This window comes from Mustela nigripes, chromosome 6, assembly GCF_022355385.1.
Source record: "Mustela nigripes isolate SB6536 chromosome 6, MUSNIG.SB6536, whole genome shotgun sequence".
Classification (NCBI taxonomy): Eukaryota; Metazoa; Chordata; class Mammalia; order Carnivora; family Mustelidae; genus Mustela; species Mustela nigripes.
Window position 1 is genome coordinate 69,742,085 of NC_081562.1, and position 21,812 is coordinate 69,763,896.

The 21,812-nt window shown below is 33.6% G+C and overlaps 1 protein-coding gene across 1 annotated transcript in view; it reads left to right on the forward strand.

Moving 5' to 3' along the window:
- Positions 1-21,812, forward strand: part of SOX5 (SRY-box transcription factor 5) — a 985,194-nt gene that overhangs the window by 267,476 nt on the left and 695,906 nt on the right. Inside the window, exon 4 of the mRNA XM_059402806.1 lies at positions 4,293-4,389. The gene's annotated coding sequence lies outside the window, so the exon portion shown is untranslated. The remainder of the gene's footprint in view (positions 1-4,292; positions 4,390-21,812) is intronic.

Here is a 21,812-nt window from a genome sequence, read left to right on the forward strand (position 1 = left end):
TTTTTAAAATTTCAATCTGTAATTTTGTAACTATATGGATTTTAAGCTAGTAAAACTGAACAGGGACTCTCAGGCTGACCTGTTGCTAGAATTATCTCAAAAAGTATCTGTTTTCAATTTGCTTTTCCTGTTCATTACTTTTTATTTTGATTTGTACCCATTGACACAAATAGTAAGTCAAATGATGTTTTTTGTTGTTGTTTTCAGGAAAATAGATCTTCCTTTAGTTTTTAGCTTTCTTGTTCCTTTTTTTGGCCATCTTTTATCTTTGCACTGCAGATAATTTTGTGTTTTTCAGGGTTGTTCTATATTTGATGTTTTAAAAATACTATAAGTAGAAGAAGCTATCCCTTTATAAAGTTACTAACATTGTAAATTGAGAGTTTTTTTGTTGTTTAGCTAAACATGATACTTTGTAATTGATAAGAAGGGCATTTGAAGCAAGTATGTGGGTCCTTTGCATTAAAGACTATTCTATAAATATAAAACCTTCGTGTGTGTGTGTGTGTGTGTGTGTGTGTGTCTTCTTAATACATTAAAAAAAACAGCAGATAGTCGTGTATCTTTTTATGGTGTTTTTTCTGCTGATTCTGATAGAGGAAATGCCTACGAGCTGGTCTATGACAGTGGTTTAATGTGTAATCTCATAGTATGTTTACTTGGCTAATATCTCTTCAGTCTATTATGAGCATTTCTGCCTTTCAGGATTTTTTATCCAGTTTTTTTCAATCATTATAGAATTCACTATTAAATGGAAGTTACTTTTTTGTTTTTTTTTCAATATTATGTAATATTTGATGCACTCAAAATTTTATGTAAGTTTAGAAACATGATAACGGAACAGAGGAGGCCTGCCCACACACCTCAGAGCACAGTGAGCTCTAGGGAGCAACCTGCATGGGCTCCTCCCTGGTTGTGTTTCTTAACACAAGCACGCCCACCAGGTTTAAAGTTTCTATAAGAGCAGATCTGCAACCACCAATCTTTCCCTCCAGCTGCACTTTCCTATGACATTGCATTCTGCTGCACGTCACCAGAGTGACTGAGGAACCTTTTACCGGCAGAAATGGGTCTGTTGGTCCTTTTTAAAGTAGAGGGTGTAAATAGGATTCAGACACTAGGGTACATTAGTCCATAAAATGAATATATTTTTTATGTCATTTATAAGGTATTGATTTTAGGTCCATTAGATTCACAGTCCCTAGTGGGAGAAAAAACAATGATTTAATGGATAGGTTGGAATTCCAGAAGGAAGCACAATAGCAGTGATTAACCCCTTCTCTTTGACTCCCTGCCGCATTATTTAACATGGTGGAGTAGCTGAGGGCTCTGGGGGAGAGGGACAGTTTGTCCTCTGTCTTCCTTGCACTCTATGAGGGATCACAAAACAAATTTCAGCTGGATTATTACTGTCTCTGAATGTGATAGAGCAGAGCACTCTGGGTTGGTAAGAGTTGCTCTAGTTTGTTTTATAAGGTAGTTTTTAAGTTGATGATTGTGTTATGTTTTTACAAAATCTAGAGCATATATATTTGGAAAGTTGTAATTTATAATACTGTTTAGGGAGATCATAGACTATGAAGGAATAAAGCTTACTTTTTTTAAAAAAAAATTTTATTCTCAACTCTGAGAAAGGAGAGTTCATCATAGTGTTATTATGCCAGTTGTATCCTTTCTTAAGCAAGTTTTAAGTAATATGAGTGAGAATGGCCATCACAGTAATTTTTTAAATAGGGTGTTTCCTGTTCTACAAATGCATAGAAAATTATTGGTTTACACAAGCTTCTTTTCTGATAAAAGGATGACTGAAATAACATTTTACTTCTGTGTCCAGAGCACTCATAATAATTCTAGCAATTTATCCCAACTAATGTTACTACCACCTAAAAGGAATTTTCTCTTAGGCTTCTTTTGGCAGTTACATTTTCCTTCTTATATATGAAAAAATATATATAGGTAGGAAATTTGTAAAAATTCTAATTATACTTCCAACTATCTGATGAATTGTATGTTAAGGTTGAATAAAATTATGCCAACCAAAGTTTGACTTTCTTAAAAATTGACCTGACATAAAGAATATGGTATCAGTAAGCATTTTTAGAATTTTATATTTTAATTCAAGTTTTTCAAATTCTATGACAAAAATGTAAAAATACAGGCTCCCTCTTGTGGGTAAAATTACCACCTGTATATTTCTGTTGCCAACATACAGGATATGACAAAATTTTTGTTCATTCTCAGGTAAATTCTGTGTCATCTCTTTATTTGGTCAGATGTGACATTTCACTTAACAAAAAAATGTAGAGTTTAGGGTACTTTTTTAGTAACGCTTTTAAAGAAAAGGATTTTTTTTTTTTTTAATTAGCAGACTATGTATAGACAACCTTTGCTTTACTGCAGCAGTATAATTTCTGATGTTCAAAATTTTTAATAACTTTTTTCATTTTGGAATACTCTCCAATGGGATAATTAGCAAACTAATGAAATAATGTGGAGCTTTTTTTTTTTGAGAGAAAGAGCAGGAGGAGGGGCAAAGGGGGAGTGTGTATGTGTGTGTATGTGTGTATGTGTGAGAGAGAAAGGAGAATCTCAAGCAGGCTCCACACTGAGTGCAGAGCCACATGCAGAAAACTGAGAACATGACCTGATCTGAAATTGAGTCAGAGGCTTAATCGACTGAGCCACCCAAGCGCCCCAATAATGCGAAGCCATCAGCGTGACGACTTTTGGATTTCTGTGTTTATTAGCAGAAGTTCTGATACTGGAGTGAAGTGACATCCCTTCCTGCTCATCATGCTCCAGACAGATACCATGTGGTAATAAAACTACTCAAATGCCATAAATCTTGTCATCAAAACTGAATAATCAATGGTGTAGTAAGAATGAACACGGAAGCATTACCCAGCTCTCCCTGGATTGAACTAACAATGAATAAATACTAATAAATACTAACACTAATACTGAATAAACTGGTCTGGGGCCCAGGCGATGGCTAGACCACCATGTATGGGTTCTCTGCTTTCAGAAGTCTGACACCTAGGAATTTCAGCAGAGTAGCAGAGGCCATTTCTGTTCAGCCTGGGGAAACAGAACAGAGCTTTTGTGCACTCATGAAAGTGGCAAGAACAGTATTTCTGAAGTTGAGCTAAGTAGCACAGTCCTAGAGATATATAGTGAAAATTGTGAATGTAGACATAGCTGAATGACTCCCACTAAGATGTTACCGTGTGGACAGATGCTGTCAGGTATTTGAAAGGAATCAAGGAAAGGTTCTATGAGGACACATGAAGATTTCTCATAAATCATTCCAAGAACTAAAAATTTATTTTAATTTTGCCTGTCCTATAGCATCTGCACGATATTTACATGAAAATTAGACAGAATGAACAAATTCTGAGGGGATTAATATATATATATACATATATGCATGTAATATAATTTATATGTGTATATGTTTTTAGATTAATTCTGGTAGTCTAACGCCCAAATTCCGAGACCCCCCAAAGACGACCACCAGAGTCCAGAGTCAAAGTCAAACAGCAGGGGTCGTTTATTACGAGTTCAAACCCGGACCTCCGAGCTCTCGCTGCCGGTGACGCTAAGAGGTCCCGAGCTCAGGATCACAACACCTTTTATACACTATTTTTGGGGAGGCAGGGGCTTAGCATACATCATAGCATCTTGTAACAAATCGCCACATACCATACCACGGGAAAATCAAAAAGCAACTCTATAATATGACTGGTGCACTACTGAGCGGGAAAAGGCTGGGAACAGATTATTGGTTAGGTCAAAGGGCTGTCATTCTTCAAACTGCTTAGTTGGCGCCGCTAGGGTATGTGTCACCTCAGGATTGTCACCCTGTCAAGCCGCTGGGTGCCAGATGGTTATTATCTCTTGCACCCAGAGCTGGGTGGGGGGTCCGGGAGCAGTCACTCTGCCAGGTTCAATTCTGGGCGGGGGTTGTATGGTTACAGAGTGCCTAGAGAAAGTTTGCTGGTATTTTTCCATCTCCTCATGGGTTAGCAAGCGAAGGTACAGAAGCAGAAATAGCGGTAATGGTTATAATTTAGGCATCTCAGTAGCATTAAAGTGCCAAATTAAAGCCCCTTTCCCCATAAACAATAACTTTATTATATTTTTTATATTTTTATACATTTATGTAAATTTACATATAGAAATTTATTTTGAAAATCTTGGGAAAAAAATCTTTGAAAATCCTGCTTCCAAAAGTCCTATGTCGATGCATTTACTAAAATGTGCTGTTAATGGTCTACTTTTATTTTTTCTAGCACTCCTCTTGCTGATGACACAATTCCTCTGTGAATCCGTTTACAAGATTCTGAAAGCTGAACAGAGAATTTTGGCACTGCACTGGGTAGGAAAAAGGTATATTCATAAAATACATTAATATACACCTTTGAAAAATCAATTACTACATTTGCTGCTTTACAAAAATGGAAGTTTATATGCCTTCTCTTATTTTTAATTTATAAGTAAAATATATGACATATGCATATTAAACTATACTACATAGTCTTTTATATTCAGATGACAACTAGATTTGTAATTATAATTTGGAAACTCATTATGAAGGTAATGTCTCTAAACTGGCAGATGATAGCAACATTTCTTTTATTTTTGTTTTCTTAATGAGATACACTTTTCTTGAAGTTGTGAAAGCTTTTTTTCTCCATTGAAAAATGTTTTTTTAAAACATTTGTTCCTGCTTTTTTGTCATTGTTGCAAAAGAACTATTTTGGTCACAATAGGTAGGTCACATATTTTACAAAAACTTCCATAGACTATTAAGTATCCAGGGTATATTTTTGTAAACACATACAAAAATATAATGTTGCTCAGAACAAACAGATATTTTCCAATTTGCTTAGCAGAAATATTTAGTGGGCATCTGTCTGTGAGTGCATTTATGAAATGCTCGTTTGTCTTTTCAAAAAGTTATACTCTGGGAATAGGAACTGAAAGTTTGACCACAGACCTAGACTTGAAAATCCTCCTATATTCTAGTGGTTGACTAACTTTCATGTATGTGACAGCAGAAAAGGTTGGAGGTGAGGGATCCTTTGTTTAGAAGTTTATCACTAGTAAGATGGAAAGGGAATTCTGTTTTTCCTAAAAAGAATCACAGAAAATGGTCTTTTTGAATAGTGAACTAAAATTTATTTATTCATTAATTCACTCTTATGGTCTTATAATTTACGTTTCTAGAACTTCAAGATGTAAGTTTAATTGTGAAAACCTTTAGAATCAATCGTTGCTGTTACCTTCTTTAAAAATTGTTAAAACCTAAATTATATCCTTAAAGTATTTATAAACAAGACTTCATATATTTAGGGACAAATGAAATAATAAAATATGGAAGAAAACATTGTGATTAATGGATTTTTATTTTAACAGAAGTGGAATAAGTCACAAATGGGTTATTGCAAATATGAAACTTATGTAGTTTTACAAGTGAAAACCAATATCAATATGATTAAAAGGCAAATGTAAATCTTGGGCTACTTCTAGTAAATACGACCAGCATCACATGTAAAGAGCTATTATTACAAGCAGGCACTAACATCTTAATTTATAAAGATAAACTATAAGAACAAATATTGAGGAATGTAATTCTAATAAAGTATACTAATAAAAGAAATGCAGGGTTATGGATACTATCCAACCAGTAAAAAGCAGTTTGGAATGATAATGTTGTAACAAGAATATGGCGAGGTGGGTGCTTTCAATACTGTTGGAAAAGCATTGTATTTGTTCAACTTTTCTAGGAAGTGATTTGGCCATCTCTGGTATGAGCCTTACATGTTTCCAAAGCATTCTATGCAACATTTCCACTCCACTAGTTTGGAAAACTTTTGGTTACAAGTAATCCAAAAGAGTTTTTTAAAAGATGGAAATTTACATTTTCTCTTTGTGAAGCCTGTGTAAGCAGTTTGGTGCTGGTCAGGTGACTCCACAGTCATCAGGGACCTAGATCCTTCATCTCTTACTCTCTTACTCTAGTGTTTTAGAATATTCAGAATTGGTATTCCAGTCATCATGTACATGTCCTAGCTACAGGATGGGAATATTACTAGGAGAAGATCATGCTCCCTCTCTTTGAGGAAATCTTCTGCAAGGTGTTCATAGCCCTTCCATTTACATTCCACTGGCTAGAACATAGTCATACAAAAAAGCCATACTTAAAAAGGCTGGAAAATGTAGTTTTTATTCTGAGAGATGAATCTGGAAAACTTATTGTAGTGGAATAATAAGAGACTGGATATTAGGGCCCAATAAACAATATTTGGCAGTTTCACTTCCAGGAATCTAACTTAATGAAATAATTAAAGGAAGAGACCAAATGATATAAATATATTTGTTCATTTTCATTATTTTATAATGGGAATAATTTGAGATTGACTAAATTGTCCAGCATTGGAACAGTAGTTCGATAAATTTGAGTACATTTGTATTATACAGTCAATAAAATATTTGTAATATATTACAAATGCATAAAAATTAACAGGGAAAATACCTGAAAGTTAATACATCAAATATTAGCTCTAGATCATGGAATCATGAGTAGTTTTAACTTTCTTTGTAGATTACACAGTTGTTTATTTATACTTATTTATTTTTAAATATTTTATTTATTTATTTGAGAGAGAGAGAGATCATGAACAGGGGGAAAGAGTAGAAGTAGAAAAACAGACTCCCCGCTGATTAGGGACCCTGATTTGGGACTTGAACCCAGGACCCTGATATCATGACCTGGGCCACCCAGGTGCCTTACACAATTTTTTAAATAATTAATATGACTTCATACTAAAATTTGAAAATACAAGAAGTATGGGATTCCAAAAGGTTTACTGAAGTTGCTTAGAGTTCCTGTTAAAAAGACTACTATATCTATTCCAGGAGAAATGAATCAGCATCGCACCCATCCTTTTTGACTTTTTCCTGAAGTTAGGCTGCAGTGAGCTTCAGAAATCTTGACCACATTGTAGCCAGCTGCCTCATTTAGGTTAGGGAAGACTGAGATACTGTTTTGCAGTTCAATAGCATGCACCAGGCTCCTGACAGTTGTTGATAATCATGCCTATTTCAAAGGCAAAGAGCGGAAGTTTTAAAGACTCACCTTTCTTGTGTGTGAGTGAGAGGTTGCCCATTGCAGTTCTGGATTAAGAAAGGTCTCTTTTTTGTATGGTAAAGGATTTTAAAAATTATAATGTTAAGAGAATATTAAAGAAGTGAGAATTTAACTCAGAGCTAAGAGAAAAATTAAATTGCAGAGCAATTCATCAGAAATTCTCTGCAGAAATTAAAGTGAAAACATTTCTCCCCTGAACCTAAGCTGACTATACTTTTTTGGAATTTATAAGAGAACTATAGTGTTGAGAGTATAGACTTTGAAGACAGATTGAGCTCAGTTCCTGATGGTATCTGTATGTCTACTGTTCAGTTTGTTCCTTAACCACTGATTCCTCGTGTGTAAAATATAAGTAATAATAGAAGACACTATACCCTGCAAATATTTATCACATGGATAATGGTGTAACTACACTGATTGAACAGTGTAAACTTTGGACTTTAAAGCCCAGACCATTACTAGAAATAGTCACTTTGTAAATAACTGAAGTTTCAATTCAGTAAGAAGACAACATAATTTAAAATCTAAATGCCCGTAATAACATAATCTCAAAATATATTAAGGACAAATTGCCAAAACAGCAAGGAGAAATATGCAAACCCACAATAACATTTTAAACCAGTTCTTTTAGTAATTGATAGAATAAAGTAGACAGAAAAAATCTGTAAGGATATAGAGTTGAAAGACAAGTTTAAGAAACTTGACCTTATAGGTATATAAAGAACTTTGCATAAATTGCAAAACTGACATTACTTTGAAGAAGACATGGAAAAATTACCAAAATTGCTATATGTTGAGTCATAAAATAGGTCTCAACCATTTTCAAAGAATTGGAATCATACCAGTTTCACTAGAAATCAAGTTGCAAATAAATTTTAGAAACGTATAACTAGAAATAAGTTTCAAGATTTCAAAGAAATCACAATAGTAATTTTAAATATTTTAAACTAAACGAATAGAACTTCTTACATGTTACCATTATAGAATACCTATAGGAAGTACTTCCTGGAAAAATTATATTTTAAATAAATGTACTAAGAAAAATAAAGAATGAAAATAAGGAGGCATTTCAAAAAAGCAAAACCAAAATGGAATAAACTCAAAGTAATAAAATCAAGAGTCAATGAAAGCAAGAGCATAATTAATAAAGTAGGAAATAGTCATATGGAGAGGACCAAGAAAGTAAAAAAAAATTGATTGTTGCAGAAGAAGAGCAAGTTTCCCAGTCCTCTGATGAGAACAAACAAGAGAGCAAGTGATAAAGGGCAAATAACCAACATCAAGAATGACAAAGACTATGTCATCACAGTTGTGTAAATATTAAACAGACAGTAATGAATATTGCGAACTTTATGTTATCAACTTCACATTGGTAAATATGAAGAATTGGATGAATGGGCAAGTTCCTAGAAAAATACAATGTAACAAAATTTACTCAAAAAGAAAGGGAGAGGGGCACCTGGGTGGCTCAGTGGGTTAAAGCCTCTGCCTTTGGCTCAGGTCATGGTCCCGGGGTCCCGGGGTCCCGGGATCAAGCCCAGCAGGGAGCCTGCTTCCTCAACTCTCTCTGCCTGCCTCTCTGCCTACTTGTGATCTCTCTCTGTCAAATAAATTAAAAGAAAAGAAAAGAAAGAAAGAAAGAAAGAAAAAGGAGAACCTGAAGAGTTCTGAATAGTTCTGTAACCATTAAAGAAATTTAATTCAGTAATCAAAAGTCTGCCTATAAAGAAAATTCCAGACCCAGGTAGCTCCACAGACAAATTCAAGGAAGAAATAGTCTAATTTTACATAAGTCTAATTATGTCTAATTTTACATAAGTCTTTTTCACAAACTTACTTTATAAAGATAATATAATCTTGATACCAAACTTGACAAGTATGATGAGGAAAAGCATTTACAGGCAAATTCCTCTCATGAATATAAATGGAAAAACCATCAACCAAATATTACCAAACCAAATTCAGCATATAAAAAGGATCACTAACCATGACCAAGTTGGTTTATTACAGAAATTCTAGGTTTGCTAACACATTAAAAAAAGAAAAGCAATAATCTATATAATACAGATTAAAGAAAAGTATTAAATGATCATTTCAATTAATACAAAAAGCACTTAACATTCAACATCTATTCTGATTTTTTAAAAGTTTTAGAAAGCTAAAAATAGGAAAGCATTTCTTTAATGTGATATAAAATACCCATAGCAAATATAAATTATAATAGTATAAGTTGGAAGCTTTCCTTTTGTGATCAAGAACAAGACAAGGATATTTTCTATCACTCCTGCTATTTAGCATTTTTTCTGGAGATGCTAGCCAATGTAGTAAGGCAAGATAAAGAAATAGAGTTATTATTGGAAAAGAAACAACCAACTGTCATATTGGCAGATAAAATGAATTAAAAAGAGTGCTTAGCAAGTTTGATGCATACAATATAAGAAAGCAACTGTATTTCTATATATCAGCATCACTTTATACCTCATTTTTTAAAAAAGATTTTGTTAGAGAGAGTGCACACAAGTGAGGGGGAGGGATAGAGGGGGAAGAAGAGAGCCCCATGGTGGGCTTGATCCCAGGACTCTGGGATCATGACCTAAACTTAACTGACTGAGCCACCTAGGCACCCTTACCTCATATTTAATAATAAGAGATATGTAGCATCCCTATGGGGATAATTCTGAAACTTTAAGAAATATTTTCAAGGCTGAAATAAATGATGTTCATGAACTAAAGGATCCAATATTGTAGAGATGCTCCTTAATGCCAAATTGATTTATAAGTACAGTGTAATCACAAAGAAAAAGCCAACTGGTTGTTATTTATTTTGATAATTTTAAAGTGTGTGTGTGTGCGCACATGCACGTGTACTGGGGAGCAATAGGAAAAGTTGTTTTAGTGAAAAAGACAAAGAATAGTCAAGACACTCTTAGAAAAGAAAGAATGGGTCGGAGTACTTGCCTTGCTGATTTTATAAAACTATTAATTGAGAAAAACATTGTGTCAGGGGTAGACAAGTAAACAAATAAAGCGAACTAGAGAAATCAGAAACAGACTCTTGAATATATTGGCTCTTTATTTACAATAAAGGTGCTATTTCAAAGCAATAGAAATATAGGCTTTTTAATACTTGGTACTGGGAAAATTGATTATCTACAGAAAAAACAAAATTTACATCACACCACACACAAAAATCAATTACAGTTGCTCACAATCTAAGTGTAAGAGGCAAAGAAAATCTAAGAGAATCTAAGAAAATAGCTTTATGACTTGGGAGTAGAGATGATCTCTTAAATGAAGAAAGCTCACATCCTGCATTATTTTTAAACAGACTTTTTTTTTTTTTTTCCAAAGCAGTTTTAGGTTCAGAGAAGTATGAGAAGACAGAACGGAAAGTTTTCATATACCCCCTGGTACACCCCCCTAACGCATTCATAGCCTCATTTATTAACATATCCTACCAGAATGGTACTTTTTTTTTATGATTTATAATTGACACATCATTTATTGCCTAGAGTTCATCCTTTACATTAAGGGCTACATTATTTTATTGTTTATCAGAAAGCACCTAAAAAGAGGGAAAAGACAGGACATAGAGTGATAGAATAAAATTGCAGAATATCATTGATGAAGATCGTATCAGAATAGATTTTTAAAAACTATAAATCAGGTAGCATATAATCTAATCTATAATCTAATAGGCATATTAGATCATATCTAATTATATAATCTAATCATATGATCTGATAGGCAAGTGGCAAATGAAGAAATCCAAATGGACAATAGTATGTCCCAGTGTCCAAACATATTAAAAAGTGCTTAATATCAATAGTATTCAAGGAAATACAAAGTAAACTTACAAGATCCCACTACACGTACTTCAGAATGGGGAAACCTAAAATAACTAGCTGGTCAGAGCATTAGCAAGGATTTAGAGTAACAACCATTTATACAGTACTTTTTTGGCTATCAATTAGAACAACCACTTTTGAGTATAATACCTAATAAAGGCGAAATTTATATCCCCTGCTCAAACATAGCAATCCTGGATAGATATCCCAGAGAAATATGTACATATGTGTATCAGGAAACATATATAAGAATGCTCACATGAGAAATATTTATATTTGCCAAAAATTGGAAATAATTATCAAGATGGAAATTTATAGAATAGTCAATGAGATATTGAAGAGCAAAGAAATATTGAAATATTGAAAAGCAAAAACAAATGCTACTACAAGACCCAGGGAATCCTAATTAAGAATAAGGAAAGAGGCTGAGCTGTGGGAGGAAGTATTTGGGTAAGGGAGAGCTTTGGCTCTAAGGGAGAGTGCCAGGAACATCCTATGTGGTGGTTCTGTAGGTATATGCTTTCTTACTATTTGCTAAACTATAAATATTGTGTACATTTAATCATAATAATTAAATGTTAAAATAATACAGCAAATAGTTATAGGTTTTACTTATTTCTTTAGTGATGTCTTATATTTTAGGAGGGAAAAATGTGGTTGCAAATAATATAGATTAAACTGATACATCTTTGAAATTAGGTAAAATTATTTAAGATGCTTGTAAAGTAATGGAAATGAGAAATAATAGGAGAGTAAAATAAGCATTTATTCTTTCTAGTACTTGTTCTAAAAAATGTAATGAAGGATTAAGACATTGCCGTTAGATTGAAGTAAAATGTTTTCAGACTATAAAATTATGGTTATTTTATCTCTATATATTTTAAAACACATTGTAATGTTAAAATATCCTTTTGCACAAATCAACAATACCCACAAAAAGTCTTCATTGAATATCAGATTTTATATTCCATTGACCAAAACGGTACAACAAAAATAAATACGTTACATAGGTGTTGTGAATCCAAGAGTTTTTAGAGGTAAAATGAGGATAGTGGTTAGTTATACCATTGATGGCAGTTGTTTTTGCTTTGCTTATCTCCTTCTGTATTAACATTGTTTTAAAATGTCACTGCATTTATAGTTATTTGCTTTAACCATTTAGCTAGTTAATAATTTGTGATCCTAATGTTATTTGTACACGCCTTTTGGTCACCTTTCTCTTTTACTTGCAAATAAGCAAGCTCTTTGCTTTAACTGTTTATCAAATCCCATCAGTTTTTTCCCTTGGTCACCTAATCCAGATAGTAAAACTCTTTATTGCTTGAAAAAGGAAAATAATCCCAATATATTGCAAATTGTCAAGTGAGTTCTTTATAATTAAAGATTACTCTGCAATATACAATTTTTAAGGCATTTATCTGGACAGGGTTCACTGGCCTTTGAGAATGAGCCACTTTGTTGACAAATCTATCATCTAAATTGTACAACATTAATGAGAACTCTGAGTAGTACACTCTTACATTTTAATGTAGATTGCAGTTTAAGGGGAACAACAACAACAACCAAAAAAAAAAACCCACCACCAAAACAAAATACTGAATGTGATTGAAGTGGATTTTGAAAAGGTCTGCCACCTGTGGATAAAAATGTGCATTACTCTGAACACATAGTAATTAAGAAAGGTCATAGGAAAATCCAGTGACCCTCTGAGATGAAAACATTGGTTATTATTTAAAAAAAAAAAAAAGAAGAAGGCGGCGGCGCTGGTTTTTACAGTTGTATAAATACAGGGTTTATGATACTACTTCCTCGCACAGCTAATTGTCCATACTTTACAACCTCACCCACAGTTCTGTAGTACCACGTGGTAGAACTGAGTCGGTGCTGGTCTTTGATTGGAATCCCTAGTTTATTAATTAATTGTAATCATATATTTCCTGAACAGCATCACATTTCTGTATCTTATTCTTTTTCATAATGCTTTACACATCATGTTAGATCAATATCTCATTGTTGCACCTCGATCTCTTAAATGTCTCCATTTTGATAAACTTTCAGCTTAGTTTTCTCAAGTTAATGAAATATCGTAAGTAAAAAACACCATGAAAAGCATGCTAACAGCCTGTTTAAATCTAATGGCACCATACTTTTATAATTTTTTCTTTAACTCAAAATTATTTGTTTAAATGCCTGATTATACTTGATCATCTGCATGTTCTACCTACAAATATCTAATATCCATCTGAATAGCTTTGCATAAAGTTATTGAGCTTATTTTCTGGGTGTTTTAAATGTATGTACATATGCACTGGAGGAATTTTATTAGCACAATTTGAATTGCAGAGTTCATTTCAAAATGTACATCAATTTAAGTAACATAATTTAGTCACATAGAGATGCTCCATTGTGCTGGTCTTGGAACAAGATATTGCTGTTTGAGTAGCTAATGCTGATGTACTTGACAGTCCTAAACCACTAGCAGAAAATAATAGTCCATGCATAATTCCTTTGGCTATAGCTTTCCACTGCTTGATTGATAAGGAATGATGAATGAGCATCATTCAAAAATTACAGGAAAATTAGACTATATTACCTTTTAAAGTCAGATGATAATATGTCTTACTAATTTAATAACAACCAAGCATTGTTCTCTTATTCAGCAATTGTTTGTAATTAAGAGAATTTTTCCTTCCAAATAAAATAATGTATGAACTGTTGACCAGAAATTTTTTAAATGATATATGTGAGCAAGCAGTTGCTTATTTTTGTGTCTTTCTTTAGAATACTTAACAACAAAGCAGTTCGAACAATAATAATTTAATTTGAGAAAAACCTTGAACCCAAACTGTCTCCATAGAACTTTTTCATAATTAGGTTATACATCTTCTCAGTGGAAGAAGTCTTGCCCATGGTCACATTCTGCAAATAAAAATACATTTTGCATAAATTAGTGAAGTTGAACTGCTGAGATTCATTATAAAAAGTAATAAATATTTCCCAATTTTTAAAGTAATTATGAACCATGATGTTATTTTCCTAGATGATGAATGTATCTAGGCATCTTTTACAGAATTAAACATTTTATAGTGAATAACTGGTGTTTTTAAAATATAATATGACATGACATGACAAAATATAACATAATATAATGTAATCATGATGTTTAACCTGTAATTAGGGAATTTTATTCCCTCTTAAAGGTTTTTGATCCAAGTGTCATTTTAGGCACGGGTTAAGGACAATTTTCTAACTATTTAGGAAAAAGTTAAATTCAATTCTTATGCCATTACCAATATTAATTCTAGAAGGATTATAGATTTACATTTTTAATAAAAGACTCTAAGAGTATTAAGAGATAGTGTTGGCACATATATATGTAAGTGGGGGCAGGGTTAAAAGTTATTTTTAAGAATTATACCAAGGCAGACATCACAAAGCAAAAACGTTGTTAGGTTTAATCACATAAACATAAAAGCTTTTTTTGCATCTTCAGTGGTAAGACTGACAAATGAGGAACTGAGAAATATGTTTGCAGTATACTGGGTTTAATGATATAAAGTACCACTTTTATTAAAAGTACCAATTTTATATATTCAATATATGTAAATATATTTTCAACTGCTAACAAATTAAGAGAAAAGTAGAAAAAATAATTTGAAAATTCAGTTAATATTGGGGTTCAAACATATCAAATGTTTGAGTTTTATAACTTAAGAAATGCAAATCAATTGTGAGATCTTAGTTCATTTAGCAAATTAGGAAAGAAAAAATGACACAATAATGAATGAAGATATTGCAGTGAGGGTTAGACCTGTCCTTGACTGAGGCTGGTGGTGCCAGTTGTATCCTGGCACTGAAGATTCATTTCACAGTACATGTTAAAACCTGTTAATGTCAGAACACCTGGGTGGCTCAGTCAGTTAAGCGTCTGACTCTTGGTCTCAGCTCAGGTCTTGATCTGTGTCATGAGTTCAAGCTTCATGTTGGTGCCTGCTTCAAAAAGAAAAAAAAAAAAAGAAAGAAGAAAAGTCTGTTAATGTTGATGCTTGTACTTCAAGGAAGTTAGCTAAATGTTTTCATAGTGTTTATAGTAACATGAAATTGAAAACAACTGGATATATTAAAAAATGGTTTCTATGTTTAAAAAATCGTGGTGTTTGTAGTAATGGAATATTAATTTCATTTAAAAATTATGTGTTGGCATGGGAAATCTTAGGCTCTGGTTTATGGTAAACATTTAAGAAATATTTATTGGTTGGATGTGTAGGTGTCTGTACACACACACATGAGTGTGTAGCAGGCAGAGAACAAAAATCCTGGAAGAACATAAGCAAAATGATGAAAAGCTATACTTGGCTTAAAGGACTATGGCTGATTTTTTAAAAAATTTCCCTTTTTGATTTCATGTGTTAGTTATCTTTCTTTAATAAACATGTTACTTTTATTTTAAAGAAAAATACGTATTTTAAATAACATCAATGATAATTGATAAACATAAATTATAAACATCAATGTCATAATTCATCTCTCAAGAAGCTTTCCCCTTATGTTTTCTTCTTGGAGTTTTATAATTTCAGGTCTCATGTTCAAGTCTTTATGCATTTATGTTAATTTTTGTGAATAGTATAAGATAAAGTTCTGATTTTATTCTTCTGGTTGGGGTAATCCAGCTTTCCAGACCCTTATTTGTTGAAGGGACTATCCTTTCCTCATTTGGCTCCCTTGTCAAATAGTAGTTGCCCGTATATACAGGGGTTTATTTGTGGGATCTCAATTCAGTTCCATTGGTCTCTGTGTCTATTTTATGTCAGTACCATATTGTTTGGATTACTCTGGCTTTGTAGTATAGTTTGGAATCAGGAAGAAAGTCTCCAGCTTTGTTCGTTGTTCTCAGTATTGGTTTGACTATTCAGGTATTAGGATAGTTTTTCTCTTTTATTGAGAAATTCCATTGGAATTTTGATAGAAATTGCTTTAGTACTTTATACATAGTTTTTCGAATGAAAGCATTTTCTACACATATATATTGTGATACAAACATGTCTAAATTCTTTGTTCTGAATTTTGGATTAGGAAAAAAATCAAGAGGAACAAAATGTTTTTTAGAATTTGTGATACATTGAACTACAGTCTACATGGCTAGGATAAAATGCCATAACACCGCCAGCAAATTTATCCAGTGTTTACTCCTAAAATCCCAATGGTAGGGTTGGATCACCCTGCCTCAGATTCGGTCTGTCTCTGGCCATTGGGTAGTGCTTTATGTTGTGCCAACTTTTGTCTTTATGTGACTTCCACTAGATTCCACTGTCACAGAGAATAATACCCCAGAAATAAGATTTTTAAAATCCTTCAAAAAATTCAAGATCTTATATAATGGACAATAGATATTATTCCTTATTAAGATATTTACCTTATGAAAACCATAATTTAAATCTTCCAGTACTGTTCTAGTGTTTCTATAGTTACTTTTTATTATTTATTTATTTATTTATTTATTGATAGTCACTTTTTTAAAAATGAAAGTTACCTCATAACTTGTAAGCATAATTCATGTCCATGCATTTACAGATGTGTCTTCAGTTTGATTTGTTAAAGTCCTCCTGCATTTCCCCCTTTATTCTCACTTTTATAACTGAAAGCCTCAATAAAAAAGTGATTAGTAAATCCATAATGAAGCAATTTATTAAAATAAGGTAAAATATATTGTATCGATTGTTCAAATGAACTTGTCTTCTTTGATTGAAAGAAACTGTTTTATAAAATGAATTCTATGTTCTTTATTTATTCCCCCATCTTTCCATTACCAGCAAGTGAACTTTGGTTCATGACCACTTTTTCTATTTTTAAACTTTATCTGTATTGATACAAAGCATAAACAAATATTTTAATTTTTGGAATAAGAATGACTTTTCAAAAGTAAATAATGTGTTTTTAATAGAAAATGAATACATTATGACTAGCAATTTTAAAAGGGGTAACGCTTAGAGGGACTTAATAGAACCCAAGATGTTGATATGCCCTTAAATAGCAAATATTAAAACATTTTTTTAATGTCATTGGAATACAAAAGAATAGGGCAAACTGAAGAGAAAAGGAAGGTCAAAGTTAATTTTAACCTTTGTATTTATCAACAAACCATTGTATTTTCTTTATTTATTCCCCCATCTTTCCCTTTTGTTTTGAAAGTATTGTTATTTAAAAGGAAGGAACACTCATGTCAGAATTATACTAAAAATCATACTTCAAGACTATCTGTGAGGCAGAAATAATCCAACTATTATTTCTGGTATAAAAAGTTTTTGAATAACATCACTTGCCCAGAAGCTGTTTTCCAACCTAATAACTCTTGGAATTATGATCTAAAATTTCAAGAGGATTAAGGCTGCATAACTACTAGAAAGTACAAGTGTGCAGGAATGTGACCAGAGGTGAAATCTGATTTAAAATTTCTTTGAGGAAGCACTAGTTTGAAACACTAGCCCTGAGAAAGCAGAAATGCTACACATATAAATATTGCTTAGCAAGCTTATCTTAGTTAAACATATACTAAATACATGCATAGCCATCTCCAAGACATTCATTAACTAGGGTTTTAGTCTATTTTCTTGATTTTAACCATCTGCTTTCAATTCTCCTTGAACAAAATTACTCAAAATGGACAGAAATAAAGTTCAACACATTCTATATTGGTTCATCTTCTTTTTAGTAATTTCTTTATGAGACAGTTTGGAGGCAGCATGGGATGTATGCCCAGTTTGTTGATGGTGAACCCATCTTGGGTGTGCCTACCATTTATCCATTCCAGGACTTTGTCAGAAGTTGTGTAACAAGTTGGATGGAAAAGCAGGAGGCAGGAGGCGTCTCCATGTGACAGTTATACCATAATATGCCAAGCATGATGCTGGTTGCTGCAGAGGACACAACTCTAAGTAAAATGAGATCCTGGGTCTCAAAAGCAATAGAAAGTCCTGGGGTGTAGGTGGGGATAAGGATGGCAAGAGTATGTCAGTCCCTCTGTTGAAAGCAGGATGCAGACGTTAATAGCTCGTTTCTGCGTACTTCGCATCCAGATGTGATTTTAGCTAGGCATGCCAGTTTTCTCAAGATGGGGGGTCAGCTTACAACTGATTTGATCATAGGCATTTGATTAGTCTTTGGCCATGTAGAGTATCTCAGCCCCACTTCTTTCAGAGACAATGATTTCCAATTTGTTGCCTCACAGCATCTAAGAGAAATCCAATGGCAATAATCAATAATAGAGAATATGGGTTGAGGGATATGCAGATGTATTGGGATGCTCTGAAATCTATCTCTGAACGAAGTGAGAGATACAGAGGTGTGTCCCTGAATACCTTCTAATAACCCCAAGTAAGTGGCCTTTATGACCTGTTCTTTAGTATGGAGTCATAGGCCCAGCCTGCATGTTGCTATAAGAGCCCTATAAAGTGCATTATGACGACCAAGAATTGTGGTGTGGAAATCTTGCATTGCAACCTACCATATCCACTATATAAAACTACTTGGGAGAGATTTCTGACTCCTCTTACCAGTTATGCTGCCCCCAAGTATTTGTTCTATTTTCATTGGATTACACCTGTACATTGTATAACTGAATTTTAGTTGATGTTCTCTGTTCTGTTTCATGTATCAGATGAGATTGGGCGCATTCAGGGTGCTATGGCTGTAGACCCTATTTCACATATCAGAGAAGAAAGAGGTTTCACGGCCAGGGGATAGAGGCTATGGGGAAGCAGTGGGACTCCATAAAGGCATAGCTAGGACCACGATATCTGAATTGGGTCTTGAATGGTGGAAATGAGGAGAGAGTTGAGATAGCATGATCAATGCTGCAGAAGAAAAACTGTGTAGTTCCATCTGGCTTGGAAATATTATGGCCATAGTGACATGCCAGTCTGTCCATTTCAAATTCTTAAATTCAACCTGAGGAAACTATAAATAATCTTTTCTAATTTGATAAATAGTAAGATGGCAGTGATTCTTCCCCTATAGAGGAAATGTTTTCCTCTATAGAAGTGATGTTTTGTTCACTCTCATAAAGATTTATTTCTCTTTTATGTGTTATGGTATGGATTTGGGGGAAGAGTAGGGCATATTGCAATTCAAAGAACCAAAAATAAAATGTAATATAAGTTCCCCAATAGAAATTGGATAAATGTATTCTGGAGCATGGGTGTTGGTAACCATGGCAGATCTAAGTAGTATAAATTTGACTGAATGATACTTCACTATATAGTCATTTATAGTTCATAGTCCACAACTGGTCAGGCTGAGTCCATCAGCTAACTACTCTTTTCATTTTCTTTTTCTTTCTTTCCTTTTCTCTCTTTCTCTTCTCTCTCTCTCTCTCTTTTTGTTAAATATGGTATTATAATGAGTAGATATTGTCATTGCATTGAATATGCTTTTATTTTTTTAACGGATATGTAATTGACATATAACATTATATTAATTTCAGGTATACAACAATGATCTGGTAAATGTATATATTGCAAAATGATTATCACCATAAGTCTAGTTAATGTCGGTCCCCGTAAGTAGTTACAAATATTTTATTCTTGTGAGGACGTTTAAGATCTCTCTCAGCAACTTTTTTTAAAGAAAGGTTTTATTTATTTATTTGACAGAGAGAGATCACAAATAGGCAGAGAAACAGGCAAAGAGAGGGGGAAGCAGGCTCCGTACTTAGCAGAGAGCCCGACGCGGGGCTCGATCCCAGGACCCTGGGTTCATGACCTGAGCCGAAGGCAGAGGCTTAACCCACTGAACCACTCAGGCACCCCATATCTCAGCAACTTTTGAATATAGAATACAATATTGTTAACTATAGTCACCATACTACACATTGTATCTTCATGACTTATTTTATAACTGTAAGTTTGTATTTTTGCACCTCCTTCAGCTAACTTTTTGGCTAAAATTTCGGTCATATTATTTAAGCATTACAAAGGGTGAATAGAACAGTAAGGCAAAGAAAGTTGTTACAAAATGTACTCTTGTTTTAGATATATAGCAGTTGATTTTTTTTCTCTAAAATTTAGTATGTCCTATTCTTTCCCATTCTATATTTTAAATCTCAGTGACAAGGATATAGTTAACATATGTTGAACACTCAAAACAAATTTATAAGCAGTTTACATGTATCAACTCATTCAGTCCTCAGAACAATCCTGTAAGTTCTAGTATCTCAATTTTATGTTTGGGGAAACTGAGGCATGGGACAATTTAGAAAGCTGTCCAAGCTTATGCAAGAGAATTAAATGATACCACCTGCATTTGAATCTGGACAGTCTGTTCTAGAGCTCACCCTCCCAATATTATATTACTTTATCAGCCCAACGTTGATGGAAATTATTACCTTAATTTAATTTCTCTCCAAAGATTAAAAAAAATATGGATTCTTTATTAACTTGCTAGATTTACTGTTAATCAATTAGAACTTCAGCACTTTAGAATGAAAAGGAACTAAGAGGCGTGTAGTCCAATTTCCCATTCATTGCAGAAAACTTCCTTAACAACATTATGATCACTTTTCCTATGACTCATACTTTATGCATTTATATACCATTCATTTATTTAAAAGATTTTATTTATTTATGTGAGAGAGATAGTGAGGATGAGTTGGGGGGGAGGGAGAGAAGAGGGAGAGGGAGAGAGAGAATTCTGAATCAGACACCCTTTTGAGCACAAGAGTCTGATGTGGGGCTTGATCCCAGGACCCTGACATCATGACTCAAGCTTGAAACCACGAGTCAGATGCTCAACTGACCGAGCCACCCAGGCACCCCTTCATAAATACTTTTTTTTTTTTTTTTAAGATTTTATTCATCCACCTGACAGACAGGGATCACAAGTAGGCAGAGACACAGGCAGAGAGGAGGAAGCACGCCCCCTGCCGAGCAGAGAGCCCGATGTGGGGCTTGATCCCAGGACCCTGAGATCATGACCTGAGCCGAAGGCAGAGGATTAACCCACTGAGCCACCCAGGCGCCCCCATAAATACTTTAAATAATAATTTTTTAAAAATCACTACATCCCAAGGAAGTTTATTGCTTTTTGCAGCAACTCTCTTAAAAAAGTATACCATACTAAATTATCTCTCATTTTCTTTATCATAACTTTTATGTCAATTGGGCATAAATTAAAACATAATTGGTTAGCAATAAATGTATTATAATTAATAATCATAGCTAACATTTATTGAGTACTCTGTGCTGGGTACTTTTCTAAATGCCTTCCATAGATTAACTCTTTTAACCTTCCTACCAATCTTATGATGTGGATACTGAACTAGAGGGAGGTAAAGTAATTTGCCTACTGTCCTGTTTAGTAGTGAAAACCAGGTTTCCAGACCCACACAACTCAGTACAGAACCCTCGCTGCCTCCTCGTTCACGTTTCATCCATAATGTTCTTTTCACCTCAGTCAACTCCTGCTCTCATAGTTAAATCCATGAAAAACCTCCTGACCAGAACTTTTATTCTGTTGCCTGCTACCTACCCCTGCTCACCTCATCCCCACCATCCCTGCTCCCCCAAGTTCCTCTTCATGTCCGTGATGGAGAGCTTTTTTCACTGTCTTTCCCATAACTGTTTATTATCTCTACACTTATCTGCACTTGTAATTGTTTGTAATTTAATTATTTTATTCTTTTTACCACTTTTGAATGTCCAATTCATTTCTCAAAGTCAAATTCAATACCAAACTTCTTTAAGATGACTTCTTTGTAAAGAGCATGCAAAATAAACGTTCCCTTCCTTGGTAATAATTTATTTTATGGAATTATGGCA